At 37.9% G+C, this 26,030-nt stretch overlaps 1 protein-coding gene across 1 annotated transcript in view; it reads right to left on the bottom strand.

Annotated features, from left to right (window-relative positions):
- KCNQ1 (potassium voltage-gated channel subfamily Q member 1) overlaps positions 1-26,030 on the bottom strand; it is a 365,934-nt gene that overhangs the window by 194,537 nt on the left and 145,367 nt on the right. The window lies entirely within an intron of this gene.

Raw genomic sequence — 26,030 nt, 5'->3', positions numbered from 1 at the left:
AGTTTAGAAATGGCCATTTAAAACTTAATAAAGTTACTCTGGCCAACAGCCGAAAGAAACCAGAAAAGTTATCTTGGATCAGCACCATGCAGTGAAGATTAATTACCTTCCACCACCCATGGAGTAAATGCAGCAACATCCAAATTAGTCTCTCTCAGGAGTACTGGACTTCAGTTCCCTAGCCATTAGGCCAAACTAGACGGGAATTCTGAGAATATAAACCCAATATATCTGGAATGTAATTTGGCTGGGAATAATTGTAATAATCCCCATTTTGCTGTGTGCATCAGGGGTGTGTTCCGACTTCTGTTAATGCTGGTTCGCTCAGGGATGCACTTTGTGTGCACCGCGCTTGATGTGTGCTACATGCGCGTGCACAGTAGTAAAAAAAAAACAGATAGAGATGGTTTGGGAGCATGGCCAGCCAAATTACTACCCACTTGTCTGAACCGGTAGGAACCCACCTCTGGTGTGCATGCATACACACACATATAACACAAATGCAGAGCACTGAAAATATAAAAATCTACAATAGTATTACTGTCACAGAAGTAGAAATATCTTTGGGGAGATTACATTTTCAAGTTTCTAGAAACTATTATAGCAATAGCACTTAGTCTTATAAACTACTTCATGGTGCTTTATAGTCCTATCTTAGCAGTTTACGGAGTCAGCATAAGGACCCCCCCCCCCCATCCCCAACATTCGGGATCCTCATTTTACTGACCTCGGAAAGATGGAAGGCTGAGTCAACCCTGAGCTGCTTGGAATCGAATTCCCGTTCTCTTAATCGATTACCTATTTGTTCAACATCAGTAAATAAAACAATTCCCCCTAAAGGACAAGCACTGGTGATGCTTGCTGAATTTAAAAGACGCGTTTGGACCAACCCTTTATCCAAATTTTGATCCCAGTGTTTGCTACTGTCAGACATATGACACATGCGTAAATTCTGTTCTGAATAATATGTAAATTGCTCAGCATATTACCACTCAAATGGATATCTCAACAGCTGAATGGCTTCTTTTCATTTTTCTCTTTTGAGGAGGGCAACCAGGCCATAACATTAACTTCACACAGCCCTCGACCTTTTATCTATCTATTTATTCCATTTATATGCTACATATTCTCCGGTAGCTGATGGTACTGTACAGAGGTGAGTTGCTGTTGGTTCAGCCTGGATTGGCATGTGTATGTGCAGAAGCATTGTGCGCACGCGGGACAGCATCGGAACCGGTAGTAAAGAAATTGGCAACCCACCTTTGATACTGTACCAACAACTCACCTATTTTTCCCACAACAACCACTCTGTGAGGGAAGTGGGACTGAGAGGGAATGACTAGCTGAAAAGTCACAAAAAACTTTATATAAATGTTGTCACCCATTTGGAGATAGCCTCATCTACAGTTGGTTTTACCTCTACTCATGATGCAACACTGCTATGAGGCAATGTGTTACTTGAAAAGAAAAAGATTACTTTTTTCTGTCACGATATATGTTTCAGACTAATGTGCCATCATGATATTTCACCTTGGAAACCTGATCCATTATTTTTATGACACACTTAACTATTTTTTAATTAGCGCTATGAAATCTTTGACTGCACTGTACATTCAGTTTATTTCAATTCCTTCTGATGAAATAAAACAGAAACAGGATATAAACTTTGGAAGCATAATAACTTGAATGGAAGCATCTGGATATACAACACTGAACGTACAGATTTATATACATTTCATTTGACTCCACTTTATATCCTAAATAAGATTTATATTAACCAGACTAACCATTTAAAAATCATTAGCACTGTACTTCCTTCTAGAAAATTAATTTCTCCAATAAAGCCCTTACGAGTTTCTTAGCCAGTTTTTCATGGGTCCTATTCAATGCAGTTAATCCTTTCATTCTGATATTCCAAACAAATCGTCCAGGCAAATATTTCATTTGCAAATATGTCCAAGCTTATCCAGTTTGTCCCACATATTATTATCTATGTTGTTCCTTTTGATATTAATAAGCAAAATGTTTTATACATAAAATACTATATAAGTTAATTTTGTTACTGAAATAATATAATTTGCTTTGTGCTCTTATTTGCTCGACTTCCCATCTGCTTTCCAACTATTATCTCAATGTTCTTTATGGAAATCCATCACTGATGTGTGGATCCAATAAAAGTAGCAAAACACAAAAGTAGCAAAATTACAAAACTGTAGTTGCAAAGATATTTAAGATATACCACAATGTGTGTCCCTGAAACTTCTTTATACCTTTCACTCCTCCTGACCTCAGTGGAACCTTTTTGATTACCTCCATCTCTAGTAATCCTTCAAGTACTTGAAGCAGAAACTGGGGAGAATCCTACTGAAGATGAGAAGAGCAAAATCTGTTCTGAGATTTCTAGGATCCTTTGATCTCTCATTATTAATCAAAATGTAGGCTAAAACATCCTCTATTTATTAACAATCTATCTGATCAGTAATTTCAGAATTTATCCATAGTTATGGAAATATGTGCCTATTTACTGACAGGTACATCCTAATTCACAATCTGAAATTTCCATGTTCATGTATAGCAGGGGTCTCAAACTTGTGGCCTGCGGGGTTGATGTGTCACACACTGGCCACGACCATCTCTGGTTTAGTGAAAGAAGGAAAAAGTTGTGATACATCATGTGATGACAACGTGTCATCGCAAGTTCAACACCCCTGATGTGTAGGTAGTTTCTCTGGCAATGAATAAATAAATATGATACGATATGATAATGCACATCTATGCAAGTTATACTTTCCATGCCAAATGTGGCATGCTTTCTAATGCAGTTATAATGTTTAGAGAAGTCATAAGGTATTTATGTGGTCTCTGTTTTTGTATTCCAATATTTATGAGCACCATTACTCATAGTATTTTAATACAATTATCCTTCTAAATACAAGCAGGATAAGAAACATTAATTTAAGTGTGTATGCCAGTAAGCAACTGTGGCAAACATAGACTTGAATTAAGACCACCAAAGAAGTCTATTATGAAAGATAATTCTGAATATTATAACCCAATAAAAGCGTATTTAAAAAGAAAACAGAAAGAAAGAATATTCTGAATATAACGTATCAGAAACCAGTGTTCAGAAATCAAGATAGGTGACCATCAAATCTTTTGTAAGTTAGTTTTATTGTGTCAACAAATCAGCTAGGTTTAATGGCAGCTCTTCAACTCAGAAGGGACAGCATCTCCACTCTCCCCTTTTACTTTATCCTTTTACAATTCCTAATTCTTTTCATATTTCCAGCTAAAATGATGATCCTATAAATATAATTGTCTTCAGTTTACTGCTCTACCTATAATTAAGTACTTTGTTTTGTTTAAAGGGGATTCTAACTTAGTAGCTGCTTTCTACTGGAGGTTTCCATGTAAGAAAGGTATACAGCTTTTGCTTTTATCACTTCTGTGCTGTTTTTATTTATTTATGGGTCTTCTTTATCAAGTTGGCAGAAAGATAGCTGTGGAAGGTCACAGGGTTATGTCCTAATAATTATGTGTTCAACCTTTGTGTAAAATTAATGAGAAAATAAGGGGGATCCTTATCAAATTTACAGTTAACATCAAGTTGGTGGAATAGCTACAAATAGAAGACATAATCCAGATGTAAAATGATTTTGAGAGACTGGAACAATAGACTGAAATAAAATAGATAACATTCAAACAAATACATGTAAAATATTGTTATGAGTAGTACAAACAAAAGACATGGGTTTACAAGAGGAAAAATGGCTTACAGCAATGATGTAAAACTCAATTTCACTGAGGTCCTGTTGGCAGAGGCACCGTGGGCCAGTCCTTCGCTGATTCCAGGGTGGCCCTGTGGGCCAGATCTAAGCACCCTTGAGTTTGACACCCTTGGTTTATAGGATCAGAAGCTGAATCATTGCCATTGCTGACCATCATTGCTGACAGTTCAATGGCTAAAAGGCTCATCTGATCATCTCAGGATGCATTGATAATGCATCGTGAGAAATAATAGTTTCATTGCATTTTATGCTTCCCAAATCTTACACCGAACAAAAGGAATCTGACTCTTTTATACCAAGCAAGAGAATGCTAGGGATACACATTGTTTGGGGATTCGAATATCTAAAAGATATTATATAAATGAGGGCACAGATTTGCACTCTGCTCCTTCAGAAGATATATCTAGAACCAAAAAAAGAAAGAAATAGAAGAAATAACAAGCACTCAGGTGTTTGTTGATTCTTTACCACAAGTATTTAAACAGAAGCTGGGCTGCTATATTTCTGGGCTGTTATCCCTTATGTTGTGCACAGCAGATTCTGCATTGGTGAGGAATTGGATCAAATGACAACTAATTTTGAAATTAAAATGCAGAAGTAGAATTAGTGAAAATCAACCTCCTATTTCAAGCAACAACATCCAATCTGCAGAGTTTACACCCGAGCCATCATTTGAAAAGTATTACACTTCACTTAATTTACAAGGAGAAAAGGTCATATTTATCCTCAAAATATGGAGATTGGGTAATAGAAGTTGGATTTTGCTCCATACAGTTAACTCTGAACAAAAACAGTACATAGCACATAATCAGTACTGGTTCCACCACAAAACCGCGCCCGACTAAACTGCGTTGCTGACGTCATTAACAGGGCGACAACAGCGCGGAGACAGAAGCACGCTGTAAACCCTAAACCTAAAATTAACCCCTAAACCTAAACCTAACCCCCCTAAACCTAATCCTAAACCTAACCCTTAACCTAACCCTAAACCTAACCGTTAACCTAACCCTAAACCTAATTCTAACCCTTAACCTAACCCTAAACCTAACCCTAACCCTTAACCTAACCCTAACCCTAAACCTAACCCTAACCTTTAACTTAACCCTAAAGCTAACCCTAAAGCTAACCCTAAACCTAACCCTTACCTTAAGTTGAATCGGCTTGCTTTCAAAGCGCTATTTAAAGCGCCCTTCTTTCTCCGCGTTGGCTGTTGTCAGCAAAGAGAGCTTTTGTTTAATAACCATGCAGTGTTCATATTATGCTTCCAAAAAAAGTTATTTCTTGCATCAGTTGTAAAGTGATTATGGAGGTGTAGGCCATTTATGGCTTCTGGTCTGCATTCAGTCCAAGAATGATCTCAGTTCTTAACTATTTTGGATATTCAGTGAGTTTTATGACCCACCAAAAGGCCCACTAAAAGTTAAAGGTAAAGATTCCCCTTGCACGTATGTGCTAGTTGTTCCCAACACTAGGGGGCAGTACTCATCTCCGTTTCTAAGACGAAGAGCCAGCGTTGTCCGAAGACGTATCCGTAGTCATGTGGCCGGCATGACTAAATGCCAAATGTGCACGGAATACTGTTACCTTCCACCAAGTTGGTCCCTATTTTTCTACTTTCATTTTTTTACATGCTTTCGAATTGCTCGGTTGGCAGAATCTGGGACAAGTAACTGGGAATCTGGGAGCTCACTCTGAACTGCTGAACTGCCAACCTTTCTGACCGACAAGCTCAGCATCATAAACACTGAGCCACTTTACCCACTACAAATTCTTAAATTACTCAATTACTCATAATTGATGTGTCCTAACTTTGTGGATGATAAAGAAAAGCAGCCACCTTATTTGTAGGGAAGCTCTGTGGTTTGGATCCAGAAAAAGAAAGGAGATGGATCATCAATAAAATATCTTTGCTTTGCATTATGCCTACTTCGTGTGTAAAAGGTTGGGTGGGATGGACAGCCTGCCAGGCCCAAAGGAATTGTCCTTGGGCACATTATTACCCTAGAGGACTTTAAATGGTGACCATACCCACTAAACTATTCATGTACCCAGTGTTCTGGAGAAAAAAGCTCTTTTTCTTGTAAAATAACCTTAAACCCATTTATTTATTTGATTTCCATAGCCACCCATCTCAACAGGTGACTTTGGGTGGCATACATTATTGTTGTGGCCCAGCAGGAGCCGTTGGAGCTGCAAACAGACTCCGCCAGCGAGGGGCCTTATGAGTTGGCTCTGGAAGAGGTGGAGGACCCTGGACAGGGTTCTGACTCTGAGCAGGGCGCAGAGAGGCTGATTGGCTACCAGGAGGCGCCTGAGGCATGGAGCAGCGGTGAAAGCCGAAGGGAGTTTGCTCCTGACATCATGCCTTGGCGTAGTAATGAGGAGACAAGGGACATGATCCTGGATGCCCAGCAACGCTGGGCAGATCAACGGAGAGAACAGCTACGCAATTACAAAAGATAATTGGACACAGGTGGTTGTAATTAGGCTCCTCTCAAGATTGTATTTAAGGAGATACTCGTGGAGGAGTCTGGTTTGTAGGATTCAACTTCATTCTTAACTCCGGAGAAGCTGTTATCTGTCTCTGTTGAAGTCTGAGTTGCTGCCAAGGTTTTTATCTGTTTGTTATGTTTGGGCTTTCAGCCCCCAAGGTTTATGTTTCCTGCTAATAAAGTGCTGTGGAATTCCAGCTAGGCTTGTCTCGGCATTCGTTACTGGATGGAGGAGGGGGTCAGAACACATTATGATGCATAGAACATAAAAACAAATTGAAAACAATTCAAACAATAGATATGGCACCAAGTAGAACGGTAATCATTGACAATAATACAGCCAAGAAACGGGCCCTAACACACTTGAAGGGTGAGCGGCGCCTGGGTTATCCTGATCTCTGAAAGGAGCATATTCCAGAGGGCAAGGCTTACGGCCGAGAAGGCAAATCCCCTGGTCCCTACCAGTCAACATTCCTTGCCTGATAGGACTTGTAACATGCCCAACCTGCTGAATCAAATTCGAGGAGTAGAAATGACTATGAAAAGACATTCCCTAATCTAACCTGGCCCCAAGCCATGAAAGGCTGTAAAGGCGATAATTAGCCCTGTGAACAGTACCAAGAAACACACTGGTAGCCAATGCAGCTCACAAAACAGTGGTGCTATACCGTATGTTCAAACATCTAACATTCTTTGCTACCTGAGTGTGCATCTCCATTCTGCACCAACTGAAGCTTCGAAAGGCAGCCCCATGTAGAACACACTGAAGTAATCCAGATGAAATGTCACAAGGGCATGAATGACCGTGAACAATCCAGGAATGGGTGCAACTGCCTTAAGGTGTACAAAGGGCCTCCTGGTCACAGCTACTACCTGCTCTTCTAGCAGGAGCTGTGAGTCCAAGAGGACTCCAAGATTGTGTGCCACATCTGTCTGGGGTACCACAATGGGAAGATCTCAGAAAGAGATCCTCCTTCAGGTCTTAGTAATGTATGCTAGGTTAGTCTTTTCATTGATAACCAAGTCATAAATAAGAATGGCCTTATTATAAACTGAACTGAAATTCAGCTGCTGTACCCTAGACCCCAGGACTTCCCAAGTTCGCCATCTGGGCTCCTTACTCCAGGAGTAAGTCCAAGGGGCTGTAACATGCTTCAGGAAGAATATATCTGAGGCTCATTCCCCATGAATATCTCTCCCTACATCTCCCATCATACCTTTCCTTACCCATAAGTTCTACTCACTGCATGCACATACATGTACACACCCTAGTGAAGAATTAAAATGCTTCACCAATTAGTAAAACAAATGCAACAGCTTTGTTAAAACAAGTATTAGATCCACATGTAACTTCAAGACATTTTAAAAGTTTACAGAACTCATTATATGGTCACGTCATTTCCAGTAATTTACAATATAGCTCCCCGCACCCTCAGATTGATTTTATCTGCATGTGCAAAGTTCTTAACCTTGTCTTCCCCCGTCTCCCCAACCTTTTGATCTTTGCAGTATTACCTTTTGTTAGCCTAAGACATATCCTGCTGAGGGACAGATATTTTGGAAATCTTACTTTAAAATGCTACATGATACAGTTAGGAGGCTGAGTCTAACATATGAAATGCTAACTTTCATTTATATGATATGCTGTAGCATTTACATAAATAAGCGAGAGTGAGCTTATGTTTTTGATATTAGATACAATGCCCCTTAGAGAAAGCCCTTGCTCAGCTCTTTTCTTCCGGCCTTGACTAAATAAATCTACATTTTGAGTCAAGATGCTGCTGCCACGTAAGCAGTTGGAAAGTTAAGTCTTTGTTTCCAAAATTGAAACCTATGGTTCTTTTTCTTTCCTTCCTTCCTTCCTTCCTTCCTTCCTTCCTTCCTTCCTTCCTTCCTTCCTTCCTTCCTTCCTTTTTCAAAAGGGCATCTAACAGCAAATTTTACCACCTTTTAAGAGGCACATGTGATTATTTAATTTCTGGTTCTTTCCAGATGGCAAGAGGAGCCCACAAGACTCCGAGGCTTCAGTTGCAATACACATGAATGGTCTTTAAAATGACTTGCCAGCACAGCTGTCTGGCAGGACCCAGAACTGTTTTTATATAAGCAAGGCTGAATCCACCAACAATCTATCATGTGGAATGCGCCTGCTGGGGAGGAAAAAAAGGAAAAGGCTAAGAAGCTGCAGAACAAGATCTCAGAGAAGGAAAACACGCTTTAAACAAAAAGATAAAGTTAAATAACAAAAGAAAAAGCAGGCAATTTTTTAAAAAAATATCTCAGACAGAATGCTTCCAAATGCTTCCAAAAGAGAGACTTTAATTCCCATGTAATGCATATAAGTTCAGGATGTCCATTTTCTTTTCCAACATCTTTGTATACAAAATGAGCTCAGATGGACATTTAATGCTACAACTACTGCTTCTGGGAAAGTCATCACTGCCTATATGAATGGTCATATAGGCTAGTTCTGGACTGATATAACATTTTCAAAAGTGAGATACATAAAAATAAGAAAAAACAAAACAGCCTTTCTTGCTTCCCTCTATACATCAACAAACTTTGCATTCCCGCATGATATAAAATTAAAAAATTGGATAAAGCAGTATTTGCCCTGGGATGATAGAAATCAAATTGATCAACTGAAAGGAAAAAACAAAACACCAGAAAAGCTGTTCTTGGAAACAAGGTAATATTTTTAAGAATAAATAATCAATATACTTCCTAAGAAAATAAACTCCTTGTTAAACTGCTTCCTAGCCAGTTCAAAAATTGCATTTCATATGGAGGGAAGTAGGAGCAGAGAAGTGTAAGATGGAATAACCAAAAGAGTTTTGTATTACTATTGTTAACCAGGTCCTGTTCTATTTTAGAAGCAGCACTTTCTAGGGGAACAAAGGAAACAATGGGTATTAATTACTGCAGGCTCATTGGGCAGCATAGCTTACATACATCTTTGATTAACTGACTTAAGCAAAGCTGAATGTATCAATGATTGTAATTAATTCACAACAATGATTCAGTACCATTATCCAAAGCAATGTTCTCAGCAACTGTATGTAATAACCAATTCCAAAGGTAATTTGCACACATAGTTTATAAAGAGCCTGCAGCTCTTTTAAACATATGTTTCTTTGATTATAAACAGCTGATGTACCACAGTAGGTTCAATTTTTCCAAACGGAGTTCCAAGAAAGAAAAAAAAAAGGTTACATTTACAGCATAATGAGATGAACCAACCCACTTTGTCAATTTCATGATACTGTATGCTGTCAGTCTAATTTTGAGAGTGCTAAACTGCAACTGTTTAGACTGTTTGGCAGTCTCAACAGTTGCAAAGCAACTTTAGCAAAGCACATCGCTCATGATTTAAATATATCCACTATGACTGACTGACTGACTGAAATGGCTTAACAGATTCAGGCAATGAAAAAAAAACCCTTCATGAAGAAATGCAGGTAGTTTGAAAGGCATTTCTCAATGAGCAAACATCAAGAGATAAGCTTTCTAAATGGCTAATGCACAAAGGCACTCCACTCCTGAGTAGGAGTGCACAGCCCCCAATATACCACAAACACCATGCCAGTAAGTTGGATTCCTTATTTGTGACTTAGATTCTTCCCACTTGCCTCTTAATCATAGCTACTGATTGGCAAGATACAGAAAAGGATGGGAAGGTCAAAAGACAAAGTCATACCAGCCTAATTTATTATATTTGCTTTCATTCTTCCATATGTAGCCTCTAAAAATGGAGAGCAGTTTCAAAAGCCTCATTCAGTCAATGAACTATATACATAATCTTATAGCAGAGAGAAACACTTGCAGGATATGCTCAAGAAAAATACTAGTTTTCTAATGAATGCAGTTTCCTATTGCTATTGCTATTCATCAGGAAGTAGAGATTATGAAAATCTGGTATTTGAAATGTTAAAAACTGGCTTCTTCCTTACATAGAAGTAGTATAAAAATCTCCTAATGGTTACAATTTGTTCCTGAATAAATTATTAAGATTCTACCATAAGATTCAGCCGGGACTCACGTATACAGGCAAGATATACTGCATGTGCATTGATTTAATATATGTGCAAAATACCCCTCCTGAAAATAATTTGGGAAGATATTTTATAGCTCAAATAGGCCAACAGTGTGGAGAGCACTAACATAAAAATATGGAATCTTGCCCATGACACACTTCATAGAGTTTACCTTTCATCCAAAAGAAAACTGGCAATTCTTTTATGACAGTAAAGTTACATGTAATATACCTGTAACTAAAGTATCAGATACCGACTTTTGTTCCAGATGAGGTCAATAAAGTTCAATGCCAAAAAAAAAAAGATTGCCACAGGAATGCGGCTGTTGCTATGATCAACTCTGCCAAGTTGCAAAGAACATCAATAAAGGAGAATATTTGTAGCTCAGGGTTGAAATGAGGAGTGCTTGGTGCTCTCTGAAAACAACCAAGTTCGGAGAGCACCAAGGATCCTCCATAGAATTTAGCAAGCCTAGCTAACATTGAGAATAAAACTAAAGGTTCTTAGGCTGTATCTCAAAGATTCATTTGTTTTGGCCCAAAGATACTGGGAGTTTTTTTTAAAAAACTATTTACAAGTACAAAGCATTAAAAGACTTCTTAACTTTGATGAAAATTCAAATGAAGTACCAATTCAAAGCTGCACTGGAAAACAACATGATACCCTTCACTTCACTCTATTGTGGAGACCTTTTGAGCTTAACCCAGAGAACTTGAATTATGGGGTAAAACTGAGAGGTGCTTTAGACCAGGGGTCTCCAACTTTGGCAACTTTAAGACTTGTGGACTTCAACTCCCAGAGTTCCTCGGCCAGCACGCTGAGGAACTCTGGGAGTTGAAGTCCACAAGTCTTAAAATTGCCACGGTTGGAGACTCCTGCTTTAGACTGCTCGTCAAGTTTTGGTAAGCATTCTACTGTGCTGAATAACATTGTTCCTCTCCTCCAGGGTACTCACCAAAAGTTTCACCTCCTGAAGGTCTGTCTCCCTGTCTGAATAGCTCTGGCACAAAGTGAGAACAATCCCATAGTGTGCTACAAATCCATCCAGCCTTCAGCCGCCCCAGCCTTCAGACTTCCTGGCACGTTTAGAAGATCTTCCAGGCTGAAAGGCTTTTGTGTGCACTGCAGGCAATTTACAAGCTAGTCAGTCTTGAAGCACTATGGTCAGCACTGGAGAGGACAAGGCAGAAAATAACCTTCTCCAGAAGGTTGCAGTGCAGTGTGCCAAGGCCAGTGGGACTTGAACTCACAGTCTTTTGGTTTCCAGCCTGGATGCCTTAATCACCAGACCAAATATTAGTCAATAGCAACAGTACAAAATGTAAGAATGGGTTTGAAAGATTTATGCATGCACACATTGATGTTTGTTCTGTCTAAACAGGCCAGAAGCCAGCACAGACGTAGTAGACATGTTTTTAAGCCTGTTGAGATCAAGGGGATATAATGACCAACTCCTTCTTACAAGGAGTTCATCTCACAAGGTAAAGATTCCTTCATCTAGAGCAGTGTTTCCCAACCTTTTTTTGGCCATGCCCCACCTAAGCATCTCTTAAATCCTGATAGCGTGACACATAATTCTTACTTTACTAAAAAAAGTGAACTCTACTCATGTGGAGGAACCCTCAAAGGCCATTAACTTGTTTTAAACAAGGCGAAAATTGTCCCCATTAAAAATCAAATTGCCCCCCTGTGGGGCATGTGCCCTACGTTGGGAACCTGATCTAGAGCCTGGTTTCTGAAGGCGACATGAATATGTTCACATGGTTTTCTATGCTACACTTGAGTACACAAATCTTTATTTCTTCCTCTTCTGGGTTTGCTAATTCCTGGTGGGACACATCATAATTTTTGGTTAATGATTCTGTCCCTGACAGTAAGTTATAAAAACAAGCAATCTGTTTTGCTGAACTCGAGGCCCTAAAATCGATTTTACTGTTGATTTGTTGACACTGCACAGATCACAACTGCCTCTTCTGCATACTTAGCTATTTTCCCATCAATTGCAACCTTATCTTATCTGGGCAGCAAAGTGTTAAACAATTAAAAAGCACAGTAATATATGGGTAAGTGAAAAACTGTCACACACTTGTAACACCCACACAGGTGCTGGCAACAGAAGCACAACTAAACCTGTTAGACCATTTGCCAAAGTGTCTAGACCTCAATGGAATACTTTTATGCCTATCAGAACATTTCCCCTCTTTCTCCCTTTTTGGTGCTTCATACTCTTGTGCATATTCTCATTCTCTCTCTCTCTCTCTCTCTCTCTCTCTCACACACACACACACACACACACACACACAAAATGTTTATCTAAATCACATACTGATAAATCTAAATGAATCAGTGATTGAAGTTGCTATTAATCCAGTTTAATTAACTATGGGTCTAGTAACATTTCCTTTAAAAAAAAGGCATTATTTGCTCTGTGTTCCCAGGACAGAAACATGCCCTAGCCATGACCTGATTGTTTCCTGTGGGTATGCCAGGAAAGGATACACAATAAAGGAAAGGAGTGGAGAGCTAGGTTCTGTTCTGAATCTATATAATCTATATAATCTATATTATATTGTGCACACATCAGATCATATTTTAAGGACTAGTTTTAACACACTGATAGGAATTACAATCAGAGCTTTTGCACACTGATTTAGAAATAAACTTCAGTTTAGATAGATAGATAGATAGATATCGATACACACACACACATATATACACACACATACATATACATACATATATATACATGTATATGTATGCATGTATATATATATATGTATACATACATACATACATACATACACACACATATATATATACATATACATATATGCATATATGCATATATACATATACACATATGGCTAAACTGACCGTTTTGATCAAAGAAAATAATGTAAGTACTTTTGTTGCTACATGGAGACAGCTTCTGGACTTGAGATGGAAAAAAATGAAACTTTGATTTTGGGTTTTAGTGATTAGATTGATTTGTTGATATAGAAATAGCTAGTTTATATTATGGAAAAGTAAAAAGTTGAGGTTCAATGTTAATGCTTTATTCTATTGTAACATAGGGAATCTAACCATGTTACTAATTTAACAACTGCATTGATTTACTTAACTTCAGCAAGAAAGGTGATAAAACTCACTTAACAACTGCTTCACTTAGCAACAAAAATGTTGGGCTCAATTGTGGTCATAAGTCAAGGACTATCTGTACAGTAAAGTTTCTTCATAATTTTTTTTTGCAAAGTGTGTTTTGTGCTGCCCTATGAAGGTCACAGATATTCCCTCTTGTTGACTTTCTTGTCCTATGTGATCTGCATTGAAGATATGGAAGATTTTTTGAGGGTAGGATAAACTTTTTTGCCTTGGGGTGCCGTAGAACAAGTAGAAATTGCTCCATTTTGAATTTCATTGACAAAAGCAGTCCTATCATTAGAAAAATCTCACCGGGTCTCCTCAGTATTTTTAAACTTCACCAATTTCAGGAGATCTTTTGCATTTTTGATTGAACCTGCTACATGTATATATCCGAACTAGACTGTGTTGTTTCTCTGCATCATATATGTGGGTACATGCATAATATTGTATTTATTTATTTGTCATGTTTATATTTATTTTAGAGATGGAAACCCTTTGAGAGCTGTATGCAACCTAATTTCATTTTAATGTATGCCGATTAGTGTACATTCAAAGTGACAATATTCTATTCCATTCCATTCCTATTCCATTCTATTCTACATAACAACAAAGAATCTCGTGTAATCTTAAAAGCCAATCTTAGTATGATATCGGATGAGGCTTCCTTTCAGACACATGCAGTGGGATTCATAGTTGCCAGATACTGTACATATAAATATCAATAGAAGCAAACTGTCCCATTCTCAACAGTCATTGCTTTATTGCACTGATCTTAAAGACTTAAGTATAGTTGATCTTGGTTAGTATTTGGATGAAAGACCAGGAAATTCTAGGGCTGTGGGACAGACTGGGAAGTCAGAGAAGACAATGACTAACACTGCTGTTCTGTTGCCAAGAAAACTATATTAGTATGTCCATGAGGTCATGAGGAGTTAAGCTCAAATTAAAGGAGCCCTTGGTGTTTTTTTTTTTTTTAAAGAATATAATTTTGGTGGGAGTCAAGGGGAGTTTGACACACAAATATCTACCACAGAGTGTTTTAAAAATCTGAAATGTAAAAACCTTAGCAATGTTTGTAGAAAAGATGTTTCAAATCCAGAATGACTCCTGTTTCTGCATCTTCCATTTATATAAAATACTTATTTTAAAAATGCATTCCTGATTAATTGCAAATGTATATGTGCAATTTATATGACACAAGGGGTAAGAAAATCAATGATAAACACTGAATTGCAAATTCAGATGGCTTTGACTTAACAATTGCATGATTCACTCAACAACTACAACAAAAACATGCATAAAATTGGATTTCACTTAATTAACGATATCACTTAACAATAGAAGTTCTGGTCCCAATTGTTGTCATAAGTTGAAGACTACCTTATTTAAAAAAACTCTTTAAAAAGCATAAGCAGGTGAATAACTTTGCCTTCAGAAAATAACAGTACAAACCTATTCATCTGTTTTAGAAAGAAGCCCCATTGACAAAAGACAAATTTCAATTCTGCTACATAAATAACCTATTTAATCTTAGAATTTCCTTGCTACTGTGGGGCAAAGTTTTGTTGCACCTGACTACAACATTAAAGTATAAAACAATCTAAAACAGATCTTTAGTTCTATGAAGCAAGCTCTTCAAATTATTTCCCTCTTCTCTGAACTACAAGACAGTGATTATACTGCTATTGGAAATCAGGGGGTTGTGCTATCTTGAAATGAAAGGAGAAGCATCTTTTATTGCCTTAAAACAAATTAATCAAGACTTCAATGAACACTGCATTTTATGATAGGGAAGAAAAAGGGCTGGGATGAATGTGGCTGTGGATAGATATACCTTCAGACAGGAGCAGGTGTGAGTTATTGTTGTTATGTTCCTCTACTGAGATAAATCTTTGATTTTAATGATCCCCAATAAGCTTCAGAACCAACCTTCCCACTACTGGCAGCTGCATATCAGCTGGGATATCTGTTTTGCCCTTTTTCCCACATACTTGAAAACAGACAGGGAATGTAGGCAGATGAGGGCCACCATCTGTTTACTCAGCCCTTGCCTCGTCTGCCTCATTAAATCAGCCAGGACAAGACTGGCCCCATGATTGATCTTGGAAATTTATATAGTTTTATGCCAATCTCAAATATTCTGTCTCTGTAAAAAGTGACAAATACGATGGTGATTCTTCAGCTCCAAATACCTCTGAATGGTATTGATTTCCTGGATCCCTTTCAAACAGTTTCAGATGGAAGACACTAGTTGTCTAGATGTATCTATTAGTCATTACCCCATTCGAAGGAGGCTGTTCATGCCCTTGAATACTCTTTAAGTTCAGTAACGAGATGAGAGAGAGCAAGTTAAAGTTGTATCTAAATCAAAGGAGGTATATTTAATAGATAAAATGTTAAACTCAGCAACTGAAGTTCAAGCTGTTTGGGATATCACTGTAATCCTCCCCTCCCCCCAAAAAAGAGCAGGTTTGCATTTTGGAATACTCCTTAATCTTCAGCTGTCTCTGGATTCACAAGCTGTGTCTGTGGTGAGGAGTGCTTTTACACAATTATGTCAACTATGTCAGCTGTGTCCTTTCCTGCCCTAGTCAGGTTCAATGATGATTATCCATGTCTTACTGGTGTGCCATGATGATTATCCATGCCCTGCTCTTAATCTTGTCTTGATTACTGCAATGCACTCTACAGGGCTATCATTGGAAACTGCCTGGAAGATACAACTGCTGTCAAATGGGCCAGCTAGGTTGCTTACTAGCGAAAGGTTCAGGGAGTCTATGATGATTGTATTAACAGTTATCTGCTCATACAGTCATCAATCATCATCTTATCAGATGATAATTTAAGGCATTGCATGAATGATTTAGTGTCCATGCCTCCTATTATGAAACTCTTGGGTTGTTAAGATGTGAAGGAAAAGCTTTTCTAAAAAATCTCTTCCTGTGGAAGAATCATCTTTTTATCAATAGAAGAGAATATTTGTAGCTTAGGGTTGAACTGCAGAATCCCTCTCTGAGCTTGGTTCTTTTCTTACAAACTAGGTAACATCATCAGTGCTAGTAGGGATGACAAACCCCTCTCCCTAATAGCACTGATTATATTACTTAGTTTGGTAATGAAATGTCTAGAGAACAACAGGGATCCTAAAATATCTTTCTAGCAGGCAGCAAAGGTATAGAACACGAGTGTCAAACTTGCTACATTAAGTTGCTGTCATGTGAGATTTCATGACTTTTTCTCATTCGCGGAGCCTGCACATGACGCTTCTGGCCCATGGGCCACCAGTTTGACACCGCGCTATAGAACTTATTCCTTAAAAACTCCCCTTTTTCAGTGCCTAGGAAATTTGTGAACATTTATCTCTTTCAACAGACTTGTAACCGTTACATAACTCTTTATTGCTAATATTATATAGTAATATTTTGCATCCTGCTCAGAGTTTCTTGGTTGAGTTGAACAGTACACAACAAATAAGTAAATAATGTATATTTTATGTTTTACTTTGTGCTTTTGAATATTGTTAGTTACCTTGAATGTTCTCAAGGTCAGAAAGGTGGAATGTATTTTTATTTATTCATTCATTTAATTTCTATAGCTGCTCAACTCAACCAAGTGACTCTGGGTGGTATAATTCTAAAATTATAGAACAATTAAAACAATTAAAAATAATAAAGCAATAAAAGCATCCAGCAAATAAATACAAACAGCAGCTAACCCAAAGGTGCTTTTTCAGAAGGCAACTGGACTTTCTTGTTTTTTTTAAAAAAGACATTTCGCTTCTCATCCAAGGAGCTTCTTCAGCTCAGATTGGATGGTGGGAAATAGAAGGATTTATACTCCTTGCAGACAGTTGGTCGTTTGCATCCTTTTAGAGGGTCATTGAAGCACTTGGAGGTTAAACCTGAGCTGAAGAAGCTTCTTGGATGTGAAGCAAAACATCTCCCAAGAAAAAAACAAGAAGGTCCTGAAAAAGCATCTTTGGAACAACCATGACCTGGATGATTGAGAATCTCTGCAGACTTTCAAACAGCAGCTAAGATAATTAATTAACAATAAGTATATAAAAACTAATAAATATATGCCACTTCTTTAATACTTTGAAAACTACTCTGCTTTGAACTTGATTAAGAGTAGAAGCAGGCATCTGATGTACCTGTTTATAGGCAATGTAGGGGTCAAGGTTCTGGAGCACACATTTCCTATCTTGCATTTTTGTCTTGCGTTTTTTATTCCCAAATAGAACTATCCTAGTAACTGGTATTTTATCTCATTAAGAAAATGCCACACAATATATTTGCCAAGCTTACTGGTACTCTTCCTTTCATCTTATGAGAAACCTCTTCATGGTTGAGTCACCTTTATCTTTGTATGTGATTTCAGAGTGTTGAGAAAGTTCACAGGCTTCTGATAGAGTCACTTCCGTTTCAGCTCCGAATTGATCTATCCGCCTTTGTGTCGGCTCTCGCAGATCACTTGAGGGTTTTTGTTTTAGAAAAAGTTAAGCCTTTTTTTGTCTCCAGGAAAAAAGTTATAAGACCAATTAAAATGATAGATGAAAGGATTCAGATGCTACCAGCAATAATCTTAAACATTCGATGTAAATTATAAGTATTTAGCTTGTGGCCAATGGTTGATAAAACAGAAGCAAAAGAAGGGAGAACTTATTATTAATTTCCCTCCTAAAGTTATGTATTTATGCATAATAGTTGTTTCTGTTCACTTTATTCTACTGTCACTACCTAATGTAGACTTTTTAAAATATGAACTATATCTTTTTGAAAAAAAAAGAGAGAAAGAGGTGCTTTGATATACACCAACCCAGAGTTAATAAGGCAACATTTTTAACAGAGTTTTACAAAAAAGGTAAAAGTGCATTTAAAAATAGGATATTTTTTGTCAAATACTCATAAGAAACCACTTTTTTTAAAAAAAATTAAGAATAAATCATCATAATGTTTAAATTTCAAAAAACAAATAAACAATGTCTGCTTATCCTCAGAAAAAAAACCCGCTACATAATCTAGGGAGATAGTTTTCAGATATTGCAAATTGCTTACAGGAGAAAGAGAGGGGGTTAAGGGATTCCTTGTTAATTTTAAGGAGAACAAAATTAATGAAGAACTGTTGCAAGAATTGGGTATGTCTAGTTTAATGAAAAGAAAAGAAAGAACTATAGGTGACATGATAGCAATGTTCCAATATCTTAGGGGCTGCCACAAAGAAAAGTGGGGTCAAACTATTCTCCAAAGCACCTGAAGCCAAGGTAAGAAGCAAAGGATGGAAACTAAGCAAGGAAAGAACCAACCTAGAACTAAGGAGAAATTTTCTCTCAGAGAGAACAATTAATGAATGGAACAACTTGCCTCCAGAAGTTGTGGGTGCTGCAACACTGGAAGTTTTTAAGAAGAGTTTGGACAACCATTTGTCTGAAATGGTATTGAGTTCCCTGCTTGACCAAGGGCTTTGACTAGAAAACCTCTGAAGTTCCTTCCAATTCTGTTATTCTATTACAGTTTCTATAGCAATAGCACTTAGATTTATATATCGCTTCACAGTGCTTTACAGCCCTCTCTAAGCAGTTTACAGGGTCAGCATATTGCCCCCAACAATGTAGGTCCTTGTTTTACTGACCTTGGAAGGATGGAAGGCTGAGTCAACCTTGAGCCTGGTGAGATTTGAACTGACAAACTGCAGTCAGCCAGCAGTCAGCAGAGGTAGCCTGCAGCACTACATTCTAACCACTGCGCCACTGCGGCTCATAAATGATAGTTCCTTAACAGGTTCAAGTCCATTTGGAACAAGCTTCTACTCTGGAAGACTTCCCACCTATGGCATCATGTTTATAGTGAAGATGTGAAGATTCCTTGTTAGAACCTAGAATAACAGGGATGGAAGGGACCTTGGAGGTCTAGTCCAATCCCATGCTTGAGCAGGAGATCCCATACTATTCAAGACAAATGATTGTCCAATCTCTTCTTGAAGACATCCAATGACGGAGGTGGGCAGTGGTTAGAGTGCAGCCACTTCAGCTGACTGTTATCTGCAGTTCGGCTGTTCAAATCTCACCGGCTCAGGGTTGACTCAGCCTTCCATCCTTCTGAGGTGGGTAAAATGAGGACCCAGACTGTGGGGGTGATATGCTGACTCTGTAAACTGCTTAGAGAGGGCTGAAAGCCCTATGAAGCGGTATATAAGTCTAACCGCTATTGCTATCCACAACTTCTGGAGGAAAGCTGTCCCACTGATTTTTCTCAAGGTCAGGAAATTTCTCTTTAGCTCAAGATTAGACCACCCTTTAATGATCTTCCATCCATTACTTCTTTCCCTGCCTGCAGGTGCTTTGGAGAATAAGTCAACTCTCTCTTCTCTACGACAACCCCTCATCTATTAGAAGAGAGCTATTGTGTCATCCCCAATCCTTTTCAATAGGCTAGATACAGAGGAGCTAGTTCCCTTAACCGTTCATCATATGATTTAGCCCCAAACCCCTTCATCTTTGTTGCTCTGCTCTGCACTTTTTCCAAGTATGTCCTCACTAGTGTAATATAGAACAATACTATCTCTTCTTGTGACTTTGATGCTATCCTTCTCTTGACTGGCTTTTTTGCAAATGCAGCACACTACTGGCTCATACCTAAGTGGTGGTTCATTGGGACACCTAAATCTCTCACACAGTTACTACTGTTGAACCAGGAACCACCTATTTAATACTGTGCATTTGATTTTTCCTGCCTAGGTGCAGGACCTTATTTTCTCATCATTGAACTGCATCTTGTTAGAGAGAGCCTAATGCTCACGTCTGTCAAGACCTTTCTGAATCTTGAATCTATCTTCCAAGTATTGGCAATTCTCCCCAGCTTGACAAATTTGCTCAGTCCCCTTTCTATTCCCTTGTCTAAATTATTTGTGAAGGTGAAGAATACTGGGACTAAGACAAAGCTTTGAGGTATCTAAGTGCATGCTTCCCTCCATGTAGATGTAGTTCCAATGAGGATGACATTATTGGAAAGACACCCCTCAGCTAAGAACAGATGCTTCTGGAAGTCAGTAAGTTTTGTTTGAGATGCCTTCCCCTTAATCCCAAATGTAAACAGGGATGGCTGTAATTATTTCAACAATAAAGAAAAGAAGCTTTGCATGTTAGCAAAGTCAAATGCAGATTTACTATGACCTATGAGTTTAGCAGTACAAATCTAGGTAGAGTTCAAACTTTGGGCTGCAATTAGAAGTATCAATTAAAAAAAAAAACTTCACCCAAAAGAGCTTATATCTGAGCAAACCTGATGAAAATTGTGTTTTATATATACATATATCTCAGTACATTAGAATAGATTCTGAACATAAGCTTCAGAATAATGATAGACTGGAAAATTGGAAGAACTGCCTCCCTTAAGTCCCAAGAAGCTTGCAAATAATTTCCATTCATGAGCTAGAGACTCAGAAAAGGAACAAAGAGCACAATATCCTGCTTTAGAGTTTAAACGTTCTAAACATGTTGTGCTTCAGGAAAGGGTTAACCAGCTGAATATAAGTGTGAGGCTTTTTGTTTGTTTGCTCTATGTTCATTCCTGCTGGTAAGCAAAAGAGAAGGTATGCAGTAGCAAACAGATTTTCTCTGCTGGGGTTTTTGGGGAGGGGGTGAGGGGGAAGGGAAGCAGCATGCCAAGTTTTTGCCAACCTGAAAAATCAAGTACAACTTCAAAAAGGCAGGGGAAAAAAAGAGCAGGACAGAGGATTCTGGTATCCACTCTTAAGCTTTTTGGAAGCCCTTGCTGTGGGACATGGTGAGCCAGGTGGGGTAGAGTCTCAAGGAGTCCACATTCTTGGCATTAATGAAAGCATGGCTACGTTTCCAGCCCTAGATTTTCACAGATTGTCTCTTGTCATGAGCTCTCTTTGTCTTTCCAATTCCTCCTATGAGTGAAAGTGTCTGCAGAGCTGCCTCTGGGAGTATTCACAGGGAAACGTTTATTATCATTCCGCAGTTGCTATAATAGGTTAATGGATATTTATTTATTTATTCTTTAAAATGGATTTGGATTTTTAAGAAAAAGTTTGCAGCTTTAAAGTAGAAAAAAAATTGAATCCAGCAAGCGTCCCAAAGAAACCATTTTTCAGGGGAGGAGAATTTGCTCAAAGAAAGGACTATTAACAATATGAAGGAAAATTGCTGCTAAATTTCTGTGAAATGAATCCATCCAGGGTTGCCAGATTATGCTGCTCTGAACCAAAGCTGCTCTAAAACAATTAGAAACAAAATATTTGCCATTTTCAGATTATGATTTTGTGTTTAAATAGTTAATGCAGTTAATTCTTTTGTGTGAGGCTAAGGCAGCCAGGCTCAATGCAACTCTCATTTCTGTCTAGCTGTTACGCATATGAGCATGTACTCTTTGGCTGTACATCAAGAACAGCTGCCTGAAATGTAAAACAACACAAAATGTATCTAGTTACAATCTGGAAGAGGTAGTGCTGGACACACAATATAGATCTTTTGCTAGCAGCAAATGAAAGCCATGCCTGCCAGTTTCAGACTTCACAACAACTTTGTTAGGAAATAAAATTATCATAGAACTCTTAATAAAATAAGGTAGCAATCTGAACAAGGGTACCTGCTATATTCTAGAACAGAAACTGTAAAGCAAAATCTCTCAAAATAAATATCCTAATCTGTTGCTAGCTTGGAACAAATGTCCTCTACAGTAACCTACATTGTTCTTCTATAGCATAAGTTGTATCGGTGACACGCGGTGTGGCCAATACTTTTAATCCTGAAGGAATTTTTGTTTCATTACATTAATCATGGTTGCATTTGTAGGTTATTCTGAGCTGGGATTCATCTTTTCAACAGCTGACACGTATTTAAAAATATACCATCCAACCAATTTAGACAATGTATCAGGAAATAATTCAGAAATAAGAGGCGAGCCCTATTTTTTTTTATACTGACATTTTTGAATTAAACCAAGAGTCAATTTACCAGCTTGCCCAAGGTAAGATCCTACTTTCTATTAAGACCATTTGAATAACCTGCCTTGATCAGGCCCTTGCATGGAGATTTGCAAAACAACAAGCCCAGGTGAAGTGAAGATTCTGTCTCCTAAAATGATTGCCTCCTTCCCAATTACAGCAGGAACTTTCAGCAAAACATGAAGGGAAAACTTTAAAAAATTCAACAAAGAGACATTACCTTTCCGGACATCGGACAGTCCATTTATGTTACTACTATCCCTTTGAGAAAGTAGCCTTGCCTGCTTCCTTTTCCTCTGCCACATCTACCAGAATAGTTCAGATGGATGGATGAAGTGCTACCCTATAGACAATAGTACTTTTGTTGCTTAGTTCTTTTAGCTTTCGATAATAAAAACACGAAAAAAACAACTTGACTGATACCCTTTGGGGTAAAAGGTTGCTCCCAGAAACACTGTATAAACAAAAGCTCATTATCTACAGAGACTGTGTATCAGAATGCCAATAATTATACAATGTGTCAGAGGTGGGATTTAGCCAGTTCAGACTGGTTCGGGCAAACCGGTTGTTAAAATTCTGTTCAGTTCAGCGAACTGACTAATCCCACCATTGGCTGGTTCTGGCCCCGTCCATTTTTTAGCCCTTTCTCGGGCCATTTTTTCGGCCAATTTCAGGCCATTTTTTGGACCGTTTCAGATGTTCAGTAGTAGTAAATAAATAAAGTGGAAAACAGAGTCAAAGGCCTCAACAAGGTACAATTTGCCTCTCTATTTATTTACTACTATTGAACATCCAAAACTGGCCTGAAAAATGGCCTGAAAAATGGCCAAAACCGGCCTGGAAAATGGCTAAAAAACGGCCTGGAAAATGGTTAATAAACGGCCAGAAACAGCACGAAAAATGGCCCCAAAAATCTTCAATCTGTGTAAAAGTGTCTTTTTCCAGTGATAACAGTTCTAGGATAAATCAGATCAATAATAATGTCTATTCATGTATCTCTCCTGCTCAGCTTTTCCTCATTATCTGATTATTCCAGAATATAAATAAAGACAAAGGAAGACAGTTTTATGATTAGGAGAACTATGTGTCTATTTTGGGGTCACATATTATAAATAAAGAGAATGGAGGACAATTCTTGTGATTGAGATAACTTTGTCTCTATTTTTAGGGCCAGAATGATCTCAGCCCAATGACAGAGCATAGATATTGCATATTCAGGCAAAGTAGAGCTGAGGACCAGTTCTGTTGAGATCATTGTGAACTTCTCATAAATTATGGTCCACGAAAGTGGGAAAATTAGTGATCCTTAGATGCCTTTTGAGAAACATGCATAAAGCATGTTTCTATTAGAGTTTCTATTCTATTCCTTCATAGATATGCAGAGTCTTCCTTCATAGATATACTGCTCAGGATAATATGTAATATGTTTGAGTTTTTTTAAAGGAGACCAAGCACAAATCCCTAAAAAGAATCTTAATTTTCCCATTTTTGATAGGGTTTTTCAAACGTGAAATCCTAAAATGTGTGGACTTTCAGAATTGCCCAGACAGCATTCTGGAAGTTGAAGTCTACACATCTTAAAAGTTGCCAAATTTGAAAAACACTGATCTATCAGAACATCTAGCTCAGGGGTATCCAATCTTGACAACTTTTAAGACTTGTGGACTTCAAAAATGGCCAAAAAATGGGCAGGGGCAGGGCTAGCCAGTGGTGGGATTAGCCCGAACCAGTCCAAACTGGCTGAATCCCACCTCTGCCTTTGAGGCGAGTGGCTGGGAGGCAGGACTGGGTGTGATGATTGATGTAGAGTTGGCCACAGCTACCCAGTCACATGATGATGCAGCCATGCCTACCCATCCAGTCATTAGGGCAGAGAACCTGTTGTTAAATCATTTTAATCCCACCACTGGAACTAATCCATCCAAAGAGTACTGCTCAATGGATACTAACGGAGATTTCCTATTTTCCAACCATTGGAGAATTTTCAGTCTTTGAGAACTGTGAAGGTATACTATATCAGGACACCTAAAAATATTGACTTTTTCAATATTATGGCAAGGGTCTCTATCTTTCTCTTTTTGCCTTTTCAGCTGACCACTGAATAAAGTGAATATCTTCTTGAACCTATCTGCTCCCTTCCCTTGCCACTCTTTAATCTCCTGTTTTATCTTTTTATGATTGAATTTAGTGTGCTATTGTTTGAATGTTAATCTTTTCTTGACTGAAGGAAACACTGTTACATTCCCATAATTATAAATTGCTTCTTATTTCATTGTATTATAGGTTGTTAGCCTCCAACATACTTTGTGCTAAATTCTCCTCTCCTTATATAAAATTCTCTTTTTTTCTTCTCATTGACAATGAGCGATATTATCACTGATATTACTGTGTTTTGCTCTTTTTTATTAATTTATAATAATGTTTGGTGTTCAGGTTCCAACAAAATTGGCACAGCAGGAGGTCCTACATTGTAATACCTGCAACCATTTCTGCTAATATGCGTATAGTAACACAGAATATAACTTGATGGGAAGAAGAATAACCCAGATATAGTGTAGCAACTTTAAGACACATCAGATATTTCACAGGAAATACACACAGAATTCCACACCACCCAGGAAACTGCAAAAACACAGATTAATCCCTGAATTTTATGTTCTGCTACAGTTAATCCAAATCTGTAAATTATGCTGTACTGTAGGTCTTAATGGCCAAGTTTCAAAAATTGGTTTGTAATCTTTTGTTCCTGCTTTGAAAAATCTCAAGCTACTCAACTACATTAAGCAGAGAAGAAAGGTTATAATGAGTCAGCATTATTTTTGCTCTAAACCTGTCTGATTAAAAACTGATTTTGAACATGCTAGAGATATTCAGTTTATATTCTGATTGATAAAATAGCTTGTACCATTAACATCACTGTTAAAGTCATAAACAATGGAACGGAACAGAACAGAACAGAATAGATTTATTGGGCCAAGTGTGAGTAATAATAAATAGCATAGTAAAATCCTTTTGAGAATGTTCTAAAATACTGCATTCTTATTCTGTCCTGAAAAATAAGATAACAAAGTACCTTTTAAAAAGCCCCTCATTTACCTCTATGTTTTTCTTTCCATTACTAAAACATTGCTTCTATTGTTATATTATTTTTTGATGGGTGTATGTTTCCAAAGAGATAATTCCCTGAAAATATTTGGAATAACAGGACCAAGTTATGGTATTAATGCCAAATTGTAATGTTCAAATAAAACACCTGAGTATTTTCCACTGAAGCTTTGTAACTACTTCATACTTACATACTTAATTTATAAAATATGAACTCTTATTCTAAAAGCAGCTTCTGAAACAATTCTCATCCCAATAAAGGGCAAACTCTAATGCAACTCTTGAATTCGGCTATGAGAGGATATAAATCTCTATGACAGGTGCAAACAGGTCTACCAACCATACCTTGCAAACCACAGGTGCAAAATAAAACTCCTAATTTTTCAGCTCATGAAAAATACAAAAGTAAAAGGATTTAATCCAGTGCCTGAAAGACCACAGTGCCTGGTTGGCAAGTTCTATAGGGCTCCAAAATTGAGACTTGCCCAAGCCTGCAT

Source organism: Thamnophis elegans, chromosome 1, assembly GCF_009769535.1.
Source record: "Thamnophis elegans isolate rThaEle1 chromosome 1, rThaEle1.pri, whole genome shotgun sequence".
NCBI lineage: Eukaryota > Metazoa > Chordata > Lepidosauria > Squamata > Colubridae > Thamnophis > Thamnophis elegans.
Note: the sequence above shows the minus strand (reverse complement) of the source record. Positions and strands in the feature narration are given on the sequence as shown.